The sequence below is a fragment of the Aedes aegypti genome, chromosome 2 (genome assembly GCF_002204515.2).
Source record: "Aedes aegypti strain LVP_AGWG chromosome 2, AaegL5.0 Primary Assembly, whole genome shotgun sequence".
In the NCBI taxonomy this organism is placed as follows: domain Eukaryota; kingdom Metazoa; phylum Arthropoda; class Insecta; order Diptera; family Culicidae; genus Aedes; species Aedes aegypti.
Window position 1 is genome coordinate 22,573,331 of NC_035108.1, and position 18,275 is coordinate 22,591,605.

At 35.3% G+C, this 18,275-nt stretch overlaps 1 protein-coding gene across 5 annotated transcripts in view; it reads left to right on the top strand.

The window, feature by feature from the left end:
• Window positions 1–18,275, top strand: part of LOC5571269 — a 68,177-nt gene that overhangs the window by 35,591 nt on the left and 14,311 nt on the right. The gene's annotated exons all lie outside the window — the stretch shown is intronic.

Sequence of the window (18,275 nt, forward strand, 5' to 3'; positions counted from 1 at the left end):
TTCAGTTGTGTGGATAGGGGCACACATAAGCGCATTGCTAACAATATATGAGATAAGGAAATACGGTTTTACTGATAAGGGAAGGAAACGATATGGCTTACGAGTGACTTTAATGACTATTTTTTTTAACTACGCGAAATATGAAAGAGCATAAATACGTTTTTATATGAATCGAAAGTGTTGCCAGTAAAAGTATTCATTAGTTTTTATTTATTTATTTATTTATTTACTTGAATACACCAACAGGCAAAAGCAAGCCCCAATGATGGTATACTTAAAACTAGGAATGACAGATTACATATTTCGGCATAAACATTCAAGCATGAAACAATCATAGATGACACTCAACAATATGTAAAACATAATTTCGATCAATTGCTTAAATTTTCGGATTGCATCTTAGTAGGCTTCCATGTTCGTCGTGCATATACGAAGCATACAGAGCATAGCTTCCAGTATTCCATTTAGGGACCAGTCTAGTGATACTAATTTTCTCAGTTTCCTCATTGATTCCAAGCGATTCTCCAATCATGTTTGAAATTTCTTGCTGAGCGACGCTGGCATCAACAATCGAAAGAAAAAGCGAAAATGTGTTTTTTTTTTTTAACGAAACGCTGTTTATGTCCGTGGATGAGTATGATATATCTGAAGAAGCATCAATCCTAGTACCGCGGTTGAGTTCTGATATCGGAGTAGAATGTTGCGATCGTGGGACGTTGAATCGAGCCGAAGGTTTCTTCGCGAGGTCCTTGCGAGACGTCAGTAACACGATTAGAAGTGAACGCAGCAAGAACTTCCGTAATATTAGCAAGCTTTTCCTTAATATCGTGTAATTCTGTTTCAATATTTACGGGAGCGTTTTGTTGCAGTTGACGAAAGAGTTGATCATTGAAAACTTCTAAACAATCATCACACAGCCATATGATGTTTTTCAATACACAGCGTGCAATAGTTTCGCAAATTCCAACATAAGCAGCGGCCTTCCTTAGCCGAGTGGTTAGAGTCCGCGGCTACAAAGCAAAGCCATGCTGAAGGTGTCTGGGTTCGATTCCCGATTGGTCCAGGATCTTTTCGTAATGGAAATTTCCTTGACTTCCTTGGGCATAGAGTATAATCGTACCTGCCACACAATGTACGAATGCTAAAATGGCAACTTTGGCAAAGAAAACTCCCAGTTGATAACTGTGGAAGTGCTCAAAAAGAACACTAAGCTTAGAAGCAGGCTCTGTCCCAGTGAGGACGTTAATGCCTAGAAGAAGAAGAAGAATAAGAAGAACACAAGCAGCGTGAAAATATTTAAGGCAGCTCTTACCGTAGACAACAAACTCTTCTGTTTGGCAGTTGAACGGCAGGGAGCACTTTGGGCATTCCATTGTTGTTCGATGAAACACAGCAGCATTAAACAATGGTGGTGATGTGCTTATCAAAACGTTGTAAGATATGTCCTTAAGGACATATCTCCTTGATTACCAAAATGGCCTCTAATATGGTACCTTACTTCCCTCTTCACTTTCCGCTCCCCCCTTTCACATTTCTCGCAGTGTTTTCGAGAGCGATCACAAAAAATGATTATATGGAGTTACTAACCTTATCGTAGAGGGGTGTTTTTTTAACGGAAAGCATTCCAGAATGTGATACTCACTATTTTTCAGTTTTTGAATGCAAACACGTAGTTATTGCTGTGATTTGTGTTGTAAAATACCACTCACTACCGAATCACTTCTTCTTCACGCACCGGGTTGTTGTTTGAAGGCTTTTTGGTGCCCGGTCAAAAATTCACTTTTCATGGTATTTCTACTCACGGTAACAATTCAAAAATCTGATGCGATACTTGTAACACTTTATTTTTTCTCACGCCGTGCTCCTGGGAGCATCAAATCACTTAAATTCACCGATTTGTGCTCGAAAAACAGCACCGGAACACGAATTCACTGAGCCAAAATTGTTTATGAATCGGATGCGCAGCTCTCGCTGATTGGAAGTGATGTCAGTTTTTATGTTTGGAATTAAAATTGTTTGGATATTCATACACAACAGTCACGTATTTTACAATTTCATAACACTCAAAAGATGTACAATGTTACAAGTGTTACACGACATTTTTATGCGTGAGAAAAATAATGTACGAAGCATTTTAACAACAAAAATGAATATTAGATATTATGCAGTATAATTGACTGTAGAATTCAAATGCATACTGATGGCAAACTTTCTCCGTCCGTGAGAAGCGAGAGAAGAGAGGAGAAAACTGTCAAAAAAGTAAACAACACACGCATGGTGTAAAAAATGCTCATAATTTTGGTCAAAAAACATGTTTTCACTACCAGATGAAATAAATTGTGATTTTGAGCTTTCATGAAGTTGTTGATTAATTCATATCGACAATATTACCTTTGAATGAAACGTGTGCAAGTAATACTGCCTACATAATTCTGTGGGTGGAGGTATGGAACATAATGATTTATTTTTGGCCGACGCACATAACATTGTGCTCCGCCTTGTTGGGTGGCTCGAGAGGGTGCTTTAGCGGGTGGCAACATTATATTTACGTGCTCAATGACTGGATTTTCGTGTTTGCGCAATGATATCAGATGCAGTGCTTTACTGACATTCCTACATTTCAACCACTCTTGATAGCGTACGATTAAATTTATGATATTAATACAATCCTAATCACGACAATATTCCGAATTTAAAACGGGCGAGCAACCACGATATGTTTTCGGTTAAACATCGTGTCAAAGCATACATTTATTACATTATTTATAAAAAAAAGTTAAATGTTGAACCTTTGAAAAGAAAACTTTAGAGGAAACTAAAGATTTTGTGTGAAGTTTATGGATGGTGTTGAAGATGACAACATATTTTTCCATTCGAATGGAAAAAGTAAAACTCGGTACATTAAACACGAATGAAAATTGAAATCGACTGCAAAGAGCGCGTGGATGTAGTTATAATACTTCGAGGGTACATTATAACGATATTAAGCTAGATCGAGATTCAACTGGATATATAACGCTGTCTGTCAATTTTGAAAACATTTACCATAAACTATTACCGTATCGAAACCCTTTCTTCCTTTCTGTCTACACGACTGGAGAAATCATGTGGTGTTTCTCCATTTTTGTGGTCAAAATGGGAATAGCGTAGAATGGTCGGAAATTGACACTTAAATATGTAGGTTATTATAAACTTGTATCCTCGAGTTTTCACACTGATATAGTTAATATACATTTTTAATAAAGATAATTATTCATTATGTCTGTAACTAATGCAACTAGCATTAAAATTATAGTTTAAGTTGAATAAGAAAATTTAAGAAATATGAACGATTCTGCTGCTGATTCCGTCGGTACTACGCCACCCGGATAGGTTTTTTTCTTGTGAAAGTTTTTGTAGTTGAAATGAAATTATTATAAAAGAAGAAAAAATGAAAGTTTTTTTTTATTTTCTGCACCTCTGAAAGACAGATTGTGCAGTTACAGTTTTGATGCGGAATACGAGAGGTCTTCTTCCACATGGCGTATTTTCCAGGAGCTTGCAGATTCATCTGGTGAGTTTGTTCCTGAATTGTGTTTGAATTTAAATTGCGGAGAGTTTTAGTCGTTTTTACTGTTTTGAAGTGCGGTATGTTTTATCGGATTTCGTGTATGCTCTAGTATCCGTCGGTATTTAGGGGAATTTGGGGCATAATGGACACGTTAAGCAAAATTTCGTTTTTAGACCATAGAATGGCAATGTTTTAAGTTTACACACTTAATTTAGAATGCCGAATCTCGGTTTATTTTAACCAAGATTTGCACATCCGAGTAGTCGGCAAACAAAATTTCCTACGTACACTAATTTTTTATGGTTGTATCATAGCAAGCTAGTCAAGATTGAAAATGTTTCGTGTTGATGAAACAACATCAGAAATTTTAAGTAAATTAAAGCGGTAAATTTTAAAACTTTCTATTTAATACTAAAGCTCTTACTATTTTAGGGTTGTACATAGAAACAAGTCGCAGAGTCAATTGCTCCGATTGACGCAGAAGGAAAATTGGTGCTACCAGCAGTCTTCTAAACAGAGCATGCCTACATTATTTTGCAAAGATTATCTAACATGAATTCGAAAGCAATTGAGGTGTTGAGAGTTTAGGGAACATTCTATCTAAATCAACAGTCCTGGTATCGCCCATTGTGGACGGGTCGTCCTGTTAAACTACTGCTATGGTTCTGGTAGTACGCTCACTGCTGTTCTGACAGGAATTCAATAAAATATATGATTTTCCTGTTTCTTTTACATTCAAAAAGGCTCCACAAATTATTGGCGCAATATTTGGACAATTCCATGCCCCGGTATGTTGCAATGCTACAGTTAACTCTCCCTTACTCGATATTCCATATCTCGATATCGAGTAAGAGAACCATAGTAAAAGTTGGTTTTCATGACTACCTCGATGGTCCCTTGGATCACCGTTGCACTGGTTTTGTGTTCTGTAACTCGATACCTCCCTAACTCGATGGCCCCTTCAATATCGAGTAAGGGACTGTATATCTTGTTAGGTAACGCTGGTCATTAATTACACATACGTCGGTGAAAGAAATGAACCTGTCGAACTACGCTTCCTCTTGTATACAACTTGAATGAACATAAATGAAACTCCATTCTCACATAATGTCTACCATAGAAATGAATAGTTCTTCCAAAAATGTGTTTGGAATGGTCCCCCATTCGTGTTATTAAAATAATAGTCGAGTCAACTATCACGAACAAAGCGATGATTGAATCTTTCAAGATTTGTGTCATTTCGTATTCGCATAGCAAACATTTCTTCGTATAGATTTGCTGTCCTTCAATGTCTAAAAAGGTATAAAAAGAATGTATTAATATATAAATTACTAAAAAAACTACAGTCGACTCTCCACAACTCGATGTTCTATAACTCGATATATTGAATAACTCGATGGATTTTGCGGTCATTTCAAATTCCCATCCATCATGCTCTCCATAAGTCGATGTTTCTATAACTCGATATCTCCATTAGTTAGGAGGAAAATTTCCCTCCATAACTCGATATCCATCTAAAAACCCATTTTTATACAGGAAGACATGGACCATTTCTGGTTTGGCAGTGAATAAAGGACTTGCAAGTTGTAATGAAAGTTTAAAAACATAAAAATAAAAAATATTTTTTTAGTAAAAATTAGGTATTTTTCGAATATTAAAAAAAGTGTCCAAAGATATTTTTTCAAAATGCATATTGTCTGCTTGCAGAAGTGATCATAAAAGTATAGGAAATATAGAAATTTGAACCTTTGATTTTAAATTTTTTGTTATCGGTATGTTCTATAACTCGATAAATCTATAAGTCGATGATCCCTTGAATATCGAGTTATGGAGAGTCGACTGTATTATTTTTCAAGTTTGGTTATGAAAACAGCTGAAAATAAATAGGGTGCAAATTTTTGACAGTCGAATAAAAAAATCTTATATCACTGCCTACTATGACCGAACTATAAAATCTGTAGGCAAGAATGAGTCTTTGTACGTGCTATAAATTCTTTTGTACTTCTGACTTTTACTGTGCGCCGTGTGTTGGTGCTGTCTCGCTCTCTCTCACGGGTAACTTGAAAACAGGGCGCACAGTAAAAGTCAAACGTTTTTTAGGATGCATAGGCTCATTGACAAAGTTGAATAACCCCTCGCAGTTTTATAGTTAGCGTAAAAAGCTGGATAATCAAGTGAACTGTAAAAAAAAATTCCTCCTTTGATTGCCGGCATTCAAATGAATAAACTATCAAAGCTTAACCAAAAATGCTCTGTGTGTCTATCACTGGCTATTCAGGCGAATCCTGATGTTATGCCTCTCCTAACCTCCACATCCGTAGCACTCATGAGAGTGTCGCTGAGTTGGTGGCCTCTCATTAAGTAAGTGCTACATCAACATTTCCGATAACAGCATTTGAGCAGGTCAATAAGAGATCTGAACTTACATATAACAAAAAGAACTCTATGTTCAAAAAAAAATAAAATATTTTAATCGTATAGCCCCTTAAGTATTACTGGAGAAAAAAATGCTGCTTAATCTCTTATCATAATGTAAGGATTATGATAAGAGATTAAGCAGTACTTTTTTCTAAAAAGTAAAACTATTTAAAAATAGTCTGCTTTTCATTAAAATTTACAATGTTCGAAAATATCAGTGGCTAATTTTTGTAACAATAATTCAAAAGAACAGCCTATTTAAGAAAGAAGAAAATATCTCTGATGCAGCTATAATGCCAATAAGCACCAAGATGAATTAATCTCAGGCTGGCAGTTTCGTTAATAAAGATAATAATAATAATGACAGTAAGCACGACAAAAAAATTGATAGATCGACCTTTCTCTTTTGTAAAATCTCCGAAAAAGATAATAGTGGGGTAATATCCACCAATCACATATTTCGAAAAAACAACCAACAAAAATTTTAAGTCCAGTTTTCCGCACCGTTGCTTGCCAGCTTACATTACAGATGCATACATAAAAAACCATGCTCATTCCAATTTTATTGCCCATAAAAAATACTATGCTGAATTCTGAACAATTCGGGGTAATGGCTCATTCGGGATAGTCGCGTTCGGGGTAGTGCCATTCGTGGTAATGGCGTTCGGGGTAATGGGATGGAGCCATCCTTTATCTATACGATGCCACTAAGTTTGCTATGTGTTCCAAGGGAATTATGAGAAATATCACACGAAGAAACATCTAAGATTGATAAAAAAAATTGGCTATTTCCCAAACTGTTTAACTAGCTGGCGTACGAGGGGTTAGAATTCTAACGACGGGTGCCGATGGTGGCCTGGTTTCAACGAGAATTGTTCAATATTAAAGCTTTTGAAAAAGCAAGACACCTGGTGGAAATTTCCAGAACCCCACTCAGTGCCGTCGGTGCCAAAAGGGAGTCATGGTACCCAACATGGCCGCATGGATGCAAAATGCATAATTTGCGGAGGTTCTCCTAACGCTAAGTACGTCTGTCATGTGAAGAAAGATACCAAAAAGTTTGTATGCGCTAATTGCGGGGGCCATCATAAGTCTAATATTCGGAATTGCCCTTCGCATAGGCGTGTCGTCGAGGCTCGTGCCAGGCAAGTTACGGATTACATTAGTTTTTTTGTTTCCGGATTTCCCCTATCCTCTTTTTGAAGCTAACGATAGCTTGATAAAGAATCATACCCATCTGGTGGATTACAATCTTGCTCATTCAAAAACTAATTTTGTTCCGTTGGGTAGCCGTTCGAATCTTTTTAACTTCGAATGGATTTACTCAAGGAAAATCATATGCTGATATTGTAGCAGGCAGTTACAACTCCTCCTCTTTTCATACTACGAGTAACCGTTCTTATTGTTTCAAATCAAATGGAAAAACTATTTCGCCTCTTCGCCTACAGATACAAGTAATATGTCTTCCTCTGATGTTAATTTTCTGACTGAACAATTGAATTTAATGATTGGTGTAATGTTCAAGACCACCACAATGACTAAAGCAGTCCAAGTTGGTGTAAAATTTACTAATCAAATTGTTATTGGATAACGTTTCTCTAATGGATCCAAATAATAATTTGAATATTTTAAATGGGAATGCTCGTTCTTTGAATGGTAAGGAGGGCGAGCTGTTCAATTTTCTAACAGCTAAAAACATGCATACAGCAGTTATAACTGAAACTTATTTGAAACATGGATCCAAACTCAAAAGAGATACAAACATGTTTTGTTTATCGTAATGATCGGCTTGATGGGGCATGTGAGGGTGTTGCAATCATTTATAGGCGTATAGGGGAAGTGGTGGTAAAATGAACACCTTAAGGAAATTATCTTGTTTCTGATAGAAAAACGAGTAATTTTTATAGTACTATCGCTCAACATCAAAAATAAGGATGTAATCTATAGCAGCGACATGGATTCAGAATAAAATGACTAAATTTTCACATATTTTCATCGCTATCAAAAAGCGATGCAAATGTTCATTCTACCTGCACTATGTGGGTAAAATGAACGGCGGTTGGCGGTAAAGCGAACACCATGCAAAAAACGTGAGCAAAACAAATATTTCTGAAAATTTTCATTGTCCCACCGAAAATACATCCAATAATGAGTGTAACCCATTCAAAAAGAATTCTAAAGGTATCAGATTTGACATCATTTCATAACGATATTCACCTCACTGAAAAACCTCAATTCTTCCAAGTTAAAAGTTACGACAGTTCTAATTTTCAAAAGTGGGTTTCTGAAATCTTAGTTTTCGTTGATATTTTCACTTCGATTGGTCTACGTATCAACTCGAACACTTAGATTTATGCTCTAAGTCGTCCGTGCGTGATATAAATTCATCGAAATTTGTTTTTTCTCGGTAAAAGGCACGGTGTTCATTTTACCACCCCTGTTCATTTTACCACCACTTCCCCTATCAACTTTTTACGTCATTTGAAACCAAAGTTTTTGAAACTTTGGGTGTTTCTGTTGAATCACAGCTCGGTAAAAATACTCTCAAAGCTGCCAATTTTCCTTTTTAATGCACTGGGTAGCAAGTTAATTTGCTTCAAACTGACTTGCGGAAATTGAAATGCAATAAGTTTTTTTTTTTTGTCATTGGTGACTTTGATGTCAAACATTGCTCATGGAATAATTCGCAAAACAATCCCATCGGCAGAACTTTATTTAACGAGTGCTCTTGAGGACCCTGATAGCCCCACTTGTTTTTTCTCTTCTAGAACGCCTTCTAAGAACCGACTCTAGTCACCTTTGTAGCCAACTGGTTACTCATGCTGATTTTGATTCTGATCATGTAACTGTTACATTCCAAATGAAACGATTCTCAATCCTATTAACTTCACTCTTAACTATTTTCGAGCCGATTTGAATACATATGAAACATTGATAGTAATCTAGTTGTTAGCATTTCTTTGCAAATAAAACTTGATATTGAAAATGCTCTCAAAACTTCAACAAATTTCATTGTTAAACCAAGGGTGTTAGAATAATCCAAAGTTCTCTGTCAAATCGTACACTTCAAGTTAATTATCAGAACTACAAGTCTAAAAGATTTCCTGTAAGAGCTGGTGTTAACTTAAGCAGCATACTGGGACTAATATTATACAATATGTTCACATCTGACATGTTACCTGAGTTATCTCAGGAATGTCAAAAATCTTTGTTTGTGGATAACACAGGCCTCTCCGCCAAAGAACGAAGCTTGCGCGTCATCTGCAATCGATTGCAAATAAAAAGTTAGAATATTTTTTCTTCATACTTGCAAAAATGGAACATTTCGCCTAATGCTTCTTAACTAAATTTTATAAATTCCCACGTAATCCAAGAGCTCTTTATTTGAAACCGTCAAGTAGACATGTTGTTACGATGAGAGGGGTTCCAATAAATTAGTCAGATGAAGTTAAGTATCTAGCGGTCATACTAGATAAAAAATTAGCTTTCAAAAATCACATTGAGGACATTCAAGCCAAATGTCACAAATCCAAATGTCTTTATCCACTTTTTAATATAAAATCAAAGCTTTGTCTTAAGAACCAGCTTTTGTTCTTCAAACAAATTTTCAAATGTTATATGCTGTATCAATATGGACTAAGAAGCTGTTGTAATACCAGGAAGAAAGATCTGCATAGGATTCAAAATGAAATTTCTAAATGATTCTGAACCACTCTCCCTGGTATAGTACTAATGAGTTACACTGGAACAAATGTCAAATAAAATTATTTATCATTTTAGCCAAAAAAAATCGTTGCAATCTTCTCTTGCCACAATAAATGCGTTATATATTAAGGTAAACTTTGGTATAGGTAGAAGAAGTTAACTCACCTATAAAAATTCTGAACTACAACAGCAAATAACATGTAATATGTTGTTAACAAAATGTTACTAAAAGCTTAGTTTAGTTGTACCAAATTAGGATGATAGTGTTGCCTAGCACAGAACACCTAATCATATGAAATGAAAAAAATCTATTAATGGTTATGGAAATCACAACCTGTCTGACTGCTTTTTATCGTTGGCTGAATAAATTTAGAGTTCATCGAAATCCAAATGGTTCTATTTTGAGCTCGAAAATTTCTGGAGGTCCGTTTCGACGCAACATGCCTCCCATAATTGGTTCGTTGACATTTTTCCTCTCCACCAATTCTATAATCTAATGAAGATAATAGCCTATGGGTGATAAATTCTTGTTATTCAAAATAGGAACATCATGGAGAAGAGAAGAGGATAAGAATTGAGCATTCGCCGAGCACATCCCAATCAGATCCGCTCATGACGAATAATGTCGTTCTGGGTTTGCGCCATTATCACCTTCGTTTAAGCATTCAATCGATAACTAATTACTCACTGTCACCTAATTAGAAGCCTCAGATACCGTTGCACAGTGGTCCAGGAATCAGTTTTACGCGGAAAGATGCATTTTGAGCTTTAGAATGAAACATTAGACAAAATTGGTCTTCTACAAAGTTGTTTGTATTAGTTAAGTCCTTTGTTTGGTGTTATTGAAAATTAGGGTGGACCACATTTTCATAGAAATTGTGTAACTAACTTTCTTATTTGTAGAAAATATATTATACATGCTTCAGCAAAGTTATAGACCATTCAATTTCAAGCAACTTTGCCAAAAAAAGTTTTTTTGTATCTCTTAAATTGACCGATTTAGAGCTTTTTTCCTGCAGTGACATAGGGTGGTCCGAACAAAACTGGTTTTCTGGCTCTAGAGTTTTCAATTCAAATTTCTCATCAAAGTAGTCTATGAAACACTTTTAGAGCTTTAAAAAATGCGTAATTTGGCGAAGGAAGAAACTCGCTATCTCCTTTCGTTTAGGAGTTATTGTTGTTTTTCTCTCAAAAACATGCCTACTTTGATTGTGAATATCTCTGATTGGGGCAAACATAAAAAATATCTTTTGACAGCATTCAAAAGACAAAATAAAATTGTATATTATATCAAAAAATTACAGATGTGTTATTTTTGTAACTCTAATAAAATGCCTATAAAAACAAAGGTTTTAAAGCAGAAAAACTTTAATAACTTTTGAACTAAAATAGATATCATCAATATTTTTGCATGAAAATTTGCGTTTTGTTAAGTTCTCAAAGTCGTTCATAGACCGCTTTGAGGAGAAATCTGAAATAAGAAGTATAGGGCTTTAAAACTATTTTGAAAATTCATTTTATGTATTTCTTTATTATTTTACATTTTGAGCATGAAAATGAAATTTTAGACAAAAATGATCTTCTACAAAATTGTTTCTAAAAATGTAAGCTTTCATACTGTGTCATTTGAAACTAGGGTGGTCCACAATATCACACATATCATACAATCAACTTCTTCATTTGCAAAAATACTGGGATATGCTCTTAAGCAAAGTGATAGAACTTGAAATTTTGATCAACTTTGCCAAAAAAAGTTTTTCTGTAGCTCAAAGTTTGACCAATCTAGAGCATTTTTTCCTAACCATCGCAGGGTGGTCCAACAAAAATAAGTTTTTTAACTCTAGTTTTTTTAATATTATTTTCTCGTCAAAGTCGTCTATGAACGACTTTTAGAACTTAACAAAACACAAATTTTCATGCAAAAAGATTGTTAATATCTATTTTAGTTCAAAAGTTATTGAAGTTTTTGTGATAAAAAATGTTTGACTTTCAAGACGTTTTATTAGAGTTACAAAAATAACACATCTGTAATTTTTTGATATAATATACAATTTTATTTTGTCTTTTGAACGCCGTCAAAAGATATTTTTTATGTTTGCCCCAATCAGAGAAATTCACAATCAAAGTAGGCATGTTTTTGGAAGAAAAACAATAATAACTCCTAAACGGAAGGAGATAGCGAGTTTCTTCACTCACCAAATTACGCATTTTTCAAAGCTCTAAAAGTGTTTCATAGACTACTTTGATGAGAAACTTGAATTGAAAACTCTAGAGCCAGAAAACCAGTTTTGTTCGGACCACCCTATGTCACCGTAGGAAAAAAGCTCTAAATCGGTCAATTTAAGAGATACAAAAAAACTTTTTTTGGCAAAGTTGCTTGAAATTGAATGGTCTACAACTTTGCTGAAGCATGTATATAATAATTTCTACAAATAAGAAAGTTAGTTTAATCATTTCTATGAAAATGTGGTCCACCCTAATTTTCGATAACACCAAACAAAGGGCTCAACTAATACAAACAACTTTGTAGAAGACCGTTTTTGTCTAATGTTTCATTCTAAAGCTCAGAATGCATCTTTCCGCATAAAACTCATTCCTGGACCATAGTGCGTTGTTGCCGGTTGCGTCCGTACTTCGTTCGTACTTCTTATCATATTTCCTTCCCACAAATGCCACTTAATCACAGTGCCAAGAGATAGAGCGGCTCAATTTCCAATCATCTCCACTCGATATTCCGGACGGGCATCAGATGGATGTCTGGCGAGGCTTACCTCTCTATATCCACTCTACACTCCCGTGCAAAAGTTTGGGGTCACCCCCTGATTAACATAATAAATCGTTTTGTCCATAACACGTGCAATTGGAATTCACTGGAAAGGCAATAAGTTAATCTTGTTTCGAAGGCATTTTAGCACAGACGGTTCTTGAATTATGTTAACAACATTTTTTACTTGAAATTGTGACATTTTCTAAGAAATACACTGAAAACACATTGCTAATTTTCTCAGCGTTGGATCAATCAAAAACTTCAAATTCATGCCGAAGTATTAAAGCTCATCGAATGAGCCATAGAGTTTTAATTAGAAGTCTAATACCAGTCATATGTACAAATTGATTTTGTTTGTTCTTTAGGAGGTGATCCAAAACGTCTCCACGGGACTGTAAGTAAGGGGAGTAAGTTCGACGAGGGGACACGGGGGAGGAAAATAGATGCTCGCATCCGGACAATGTTTGCGGTATGTGGGTTGGGTATGCAAATAACTTCAAACGCTTCATCACCAACTATGTTGCATCATCTCACCGATTGTGATCGATCACGGGGCGCCGGCCCGGGGAATGAGGGTAACAAGACCACAATATGGGTGTCGTAGTTTAGCACATCAGATGGAATTTAGATACAGTCAGCGACGGAGAATGTTATCTATACCAAAGGACCGTTCTTAGAGCTATGTAAGTGAGTTATTTTTTTGCGCTGTTTCAAATAACTTCAATTGCTACCTCTAGTGATCAGTCTATTTTTAGCTCGTTAATAACGTATACGTGAATCTCTATAGATTCCAATTGATTACAGAATTAAACGGTACATATGGGATTTGAGCTTATCCTTTCTTTTAGTCAAATTGTGCGCAACAATTAGGGTTAGAGATAAAATATCAAAAGACAAAACGTAAAACTATTTTTTCTTTCGGAAAAGAATCATTCTTCCAAGACATTGGGCCGTATGAATAAAATGTAGTAAAGTTGAGTTTACTACATTCTCGGTAGTAAACGCTATATGTGGAACACTAGTGGAACATGTTTGTGTCATTTTCCTTTCTACACCTTTCGAACATACTACTAACAACGCATTGCTATGAATAAAGGTAGCATTTACTACAAAGCTACTGGTAGTTAGCTTCAGAGGTTGCTACACATGCTTTGAAATTGCAGAATTGAATGGAATAATTTACTTTTGAGTAAAAATCATGAGAAAACGATATGAGTTTTGATATTTCGGAAGGTATTTTGAGTTTTGTTTAGGAATTCTGAGGTTACGAAAACATTCACCCCGCCAATGCTGAGATTCCGAAAAAATTACCGGCAGTAGCAATTTGTAATATCCGTGTGAATTCTGGCATTACGATAATTATGTTATTTTCTATGAATTTTAGGATGTCGGTAGGAATTCAGATATTTATAATGTAATTCTGAATTTTACGTGTAAATTCTGACATCTCAGATTTCCTTTGGAATTCCGAAATTCCTGTAGGAACTTTTGGATTCCGATTGGGATGTCGGGTTTTTTATGGTAATTCTGAAAGTTTAAATACCATTCTAGGAATATTGCGGAAATATTAGGAATCTGGTAAAAACTCTAGAATTGGGGTGGGAATGGGATTCCGAATATTAATCTCTTGGAATTCTGTGGGTATCTTTGAGACGGTATTTCTGTAAGAATCTATGAGATTGCGGTGGGATTCCTGCGAATTATTGTGTGAATATTTATAATTCTGAAAATCAATCTTTGTAATTATTGTAAAAACCTTTAATAAGATTCCGTTGATCACAAGTGCCGTTGGAATTTCAAAGCAAAGCTTTAATATAAACGTTTTGAATGTCGGTAAATATTTTATAGATTTCAATGGGATTTATTGTAAAATCGATAAGAAATTTAATAATTTCAAAAGGAACCCTGATGTTTTAGGGGAGATCCTCATTGAATTCTAACGACTACCAATGGAATCACTACAATTCCCATAAAAATCTCGACATTCTAAGTTCTAGACATTCCAAGGATACTATCAGAAACCCCCCAAAATAACGAGAATATAACAGAAACACTTAGAACTTCCGGAATTCAACATGCTGTTAAGAAAACACACGGGTAGCATCAAAATTCTACCGCAATTTCCCCAGAATCTCAGTACCGGTACTAGAAAATATGTGATTCCAAATTTGATAGCTGTAATCTCAAGATCTCTTCAAAGATGTTAAGCTAATATTTAAAAAAAAATCATCAATCACTGGCGTTGTTGGAGACCGAAAACCACCCAGAAAATTATTTGATGTACCATCATCATAAAATCATAAACATAAAGAGAATACCAGACTAAACGCAAAATTACACTACAAATCTTGTCAAATAACAGCACCTTCATGATTTGTGCAAATTGTCGCGTAATCGATTAGATTCCATGGATTTTCTTCATATGCATGATTGTATTAATTTTAAGCGTCTCTGAATAGATTGTTCTCTACGTGCAGAATCACTCTGCACTCTGAATGGAAATTTCTTAACGTGCAGCTTCAGTCATTGCTCATGTTCGAAAGTAGTAAGTACTACATGTTCGAAAAGTTTTTTGTTCATACCAAAAGTGTAGTAAACTTTGTGGATTTTGTTTTTGAGTAGATGCTACATGTAGTAAAGTTCAAAGTTTTTTATTCATATCACCCATTATCGTTCCTCAAATTCTCTCCTTTAGACGTTTTTTTTTTTAATTTTTGACGTTTTTCCCTTTTGGCGTTTTGGCATTCGAAGTTTTGGAATTCGACGTTTCGTCACTCAACTCTACGATTCGGTTCGGTGTTTGTTTTTCGTCACAATTAAACCGGAAAGCTTGCTTATGAAATGAAATAAGTTATCCCATTACTACGAATTTCCTTTTACGCAATATAAATTAGCCACCTACATGAGAGACATCTGTATAAGCACTCAATGAAAATTGTTAGGCTCCCATAACAAGTTTCCAGAGATTTTCTCCATCTGAAATGTTCTCGTAACATACTTTTCAAAAGCAGTGTTTATCTTTCTGGAAGTTGTTTCTTGTACTCCATATGAGATTTTTTGTACCAAAATCATTGCCAATATATGCCGCCTTCTATCAGTAAACTTCGCTTGTCTCGGATGGTTCCGGGTCATTTGACCGAATGCCATTTGGCCGAATGCCGTTTGGCCGAAATTGAAAACAAAAGTGAACTACAGTTAACATGGATTTATAGAGTAAAGTGGGGCAAAAGTTCGAGTGGGGTAAGAGTTTCTTTTTAAGATTTCCAGCTCAATTCAAAACAAATCTTATAAATGTCATGGTGATTCGAATGCTATTCAAGTAAGAGACTTTCAATCCAAATATCATAAAAATCGATTGAGATTTGGAAAAGTTATGGCTATTTGTTGTTTTTGGACGTGAATATTGTAATTTTTGGTCAAACTTCCGTTGCATGAAACCAATTGACGATAAAATCTTTTTCAATATTTTATGTAAGGGCGTCTCTAGGCCTATCATAAGGTTGCTTTGAGGTGTATTAGTTTTGACATAGATGCTTGAAAACAATTTTTGGCCCATAGTGGGGCAAAAGTTCGACCCATGTATAAAATCACGAAAAAATTTGCAAATTGCCTAAAATCCACATATTATCTTCAAATTCAGTTAAATTTGTCTGATCGTGTGAAAATTGTCACCAAAATTTTACATTTCCACATAGTTTTATGGAAAACTGCTATTTTTGAGTATATTACAATGAACCCGGTTTTGGGAGATTTTTTGATGAAAATTTAGTGTGTATTTTTCGTCAAACTTAAGTTTACGGCTGGTGTAAAGTATGCCTATCATAAAAGGATCGATATTTTGTGTTTTAGCCAGCGAACTTTTGCCCCACACTAGATTCGAACTCTTGCCCCACCGGTGGGGCAAAAGTTCGAATAAGACAATTAATTTTGAAACTGTTATAACTAAAAATGGGTAAATAATTTGTATATTATAGCCAATATTTTGACGGTTCACTGTATGGTACTTGTTTTGTTTTAACTGCTATTGTTTTCCTGGAAACTTTGATTATACCACTAAGGTCGAACTTTTGCCCCACCTTACTCTAATGAATTTCTAAGCTGAATTTTAAATCATCATTGTACATATAAAAATAATTAGCTCTTTAATGTTAGTTCAAGAAACATAATGTAAGCAATTATTCACTTCTCTGCTAGTGGTAATAGCCAACTGTAGATTTTTTGCATGGCGTTTTTGATTTGCTTTTGACAGTAACTAAAACTGTTTGAAACTTATTCATCCTTCTGCTGGATCGAGGGTTGTATCGATCCCTCAAGTCGTACTAAAGCTATCAGTACACTATGGCAAATATTTGTCTTGGATTATACATGACCCAAGAAATGTTAGACATTGCAAAGATTTTGTCAGATTTGAAACCGATATTTGTCTAACGTCTTTTAATAGGTTAACTATTTTGGCAACACTCATGTTGTTCCACAGGCAATCAGAGGATGATGTATTTGTGTCAAGTCATAAGTGAATTGATTTGCAAAGGGTCTATTCTGATTTTCTCATACACTGAGAATAATATTAACGTAAATAAATTTTACTGGCAAAGTTTGGATTTTGATCCAAATGAGCCGATCACTCAATTTTTGGAATGTTACCATGCATTCTTTCAGTAGTAACTTGGTGATAGAACGTTCAAGAGCAGCAACCATATCGAGCCATTCAGCGTGTCAGCGAGTAGTTCAATTCACGGTGAAATTCTTTACCTTTCGCATTTAAAGAAATTTGAAAACAACTGTGCATGTATCGTCGTTGGGGGTGAGATTTGATAAAAAATGCGTCAGTCCTCATTTATTTTTAAACAACTGTCGCAATTTGACTTAAATATGGCTAAATATAAGAGTACGTTGCAAATGCTGAACAAATAATTCAAATTTGATTATTTTCCTTAAAATAGGAAACGTATGAAAATTGGCTCAAACTCATCCCTTCGAGTGGGTGACATTGGACCAAACAAAAAAACACTCAGGAAAAAGGACTATCGATAAACATAAGAACCCCTCATGAAAATTCGCCACAAGCAATCGGATTGAAGTTAACAAATTTTCACAAAAAATTACGTTATGAAACCGAAATTTGAAAACAAAAATAGTTTTCGCGGCAATCTGAAATCGAACCAAGAAACTTGTGATCGATAGGCTCGTGCGCATACCCCTCGTCCATCGACTCCATGATGTGGGGTGATGCTAGAACGATACATAAAGCGTTCGTATTGCAATAATCGTTCCATCTTTCTTAGTGGTCATTCAAACATAACGTGCATCATTTGGGGAAGAGTGGGGGGGGTCCAAGAAAGTGTGACAGTGCATGTATTAGGTATTGGGAAAAGCGTGACAGAGGGGGGAGGGGGGTCTGGAAATCCCGAAAAATGAAATACGTTATATTTGAATCGTCTTTGTATGAAAAAAATGTATGAATTTCTATAGTCCAGTTCGGTGCGTGTAGAATTGATACGCAATAAGAACAAATCAAGAGTCGTGTTCCTCTCAAGTTTTCTAGAGCTTTCCAATAACAATTGATGTGATGGACATGAATGTGAGATTTAAAAATAGTATTCGTCCTCCTAAAAGAGAGGTTTCCTATAAAACCTTAAAAGTGACAATTTAAAAAGGTCTTATTTTCTAGCTTTTTTCGATTACTTATGAAAAATAAACTACTAGTTCCAGGAATCTAATACTTTGATGGTACAGTCAACTTTCGTTTATTGCACTCAACCTGTAGCCCACATAGAAGAAAAGAAAACAGAGCTACTTCAAATTATAATTTGGCCTAATGTTACCCCCGACGCT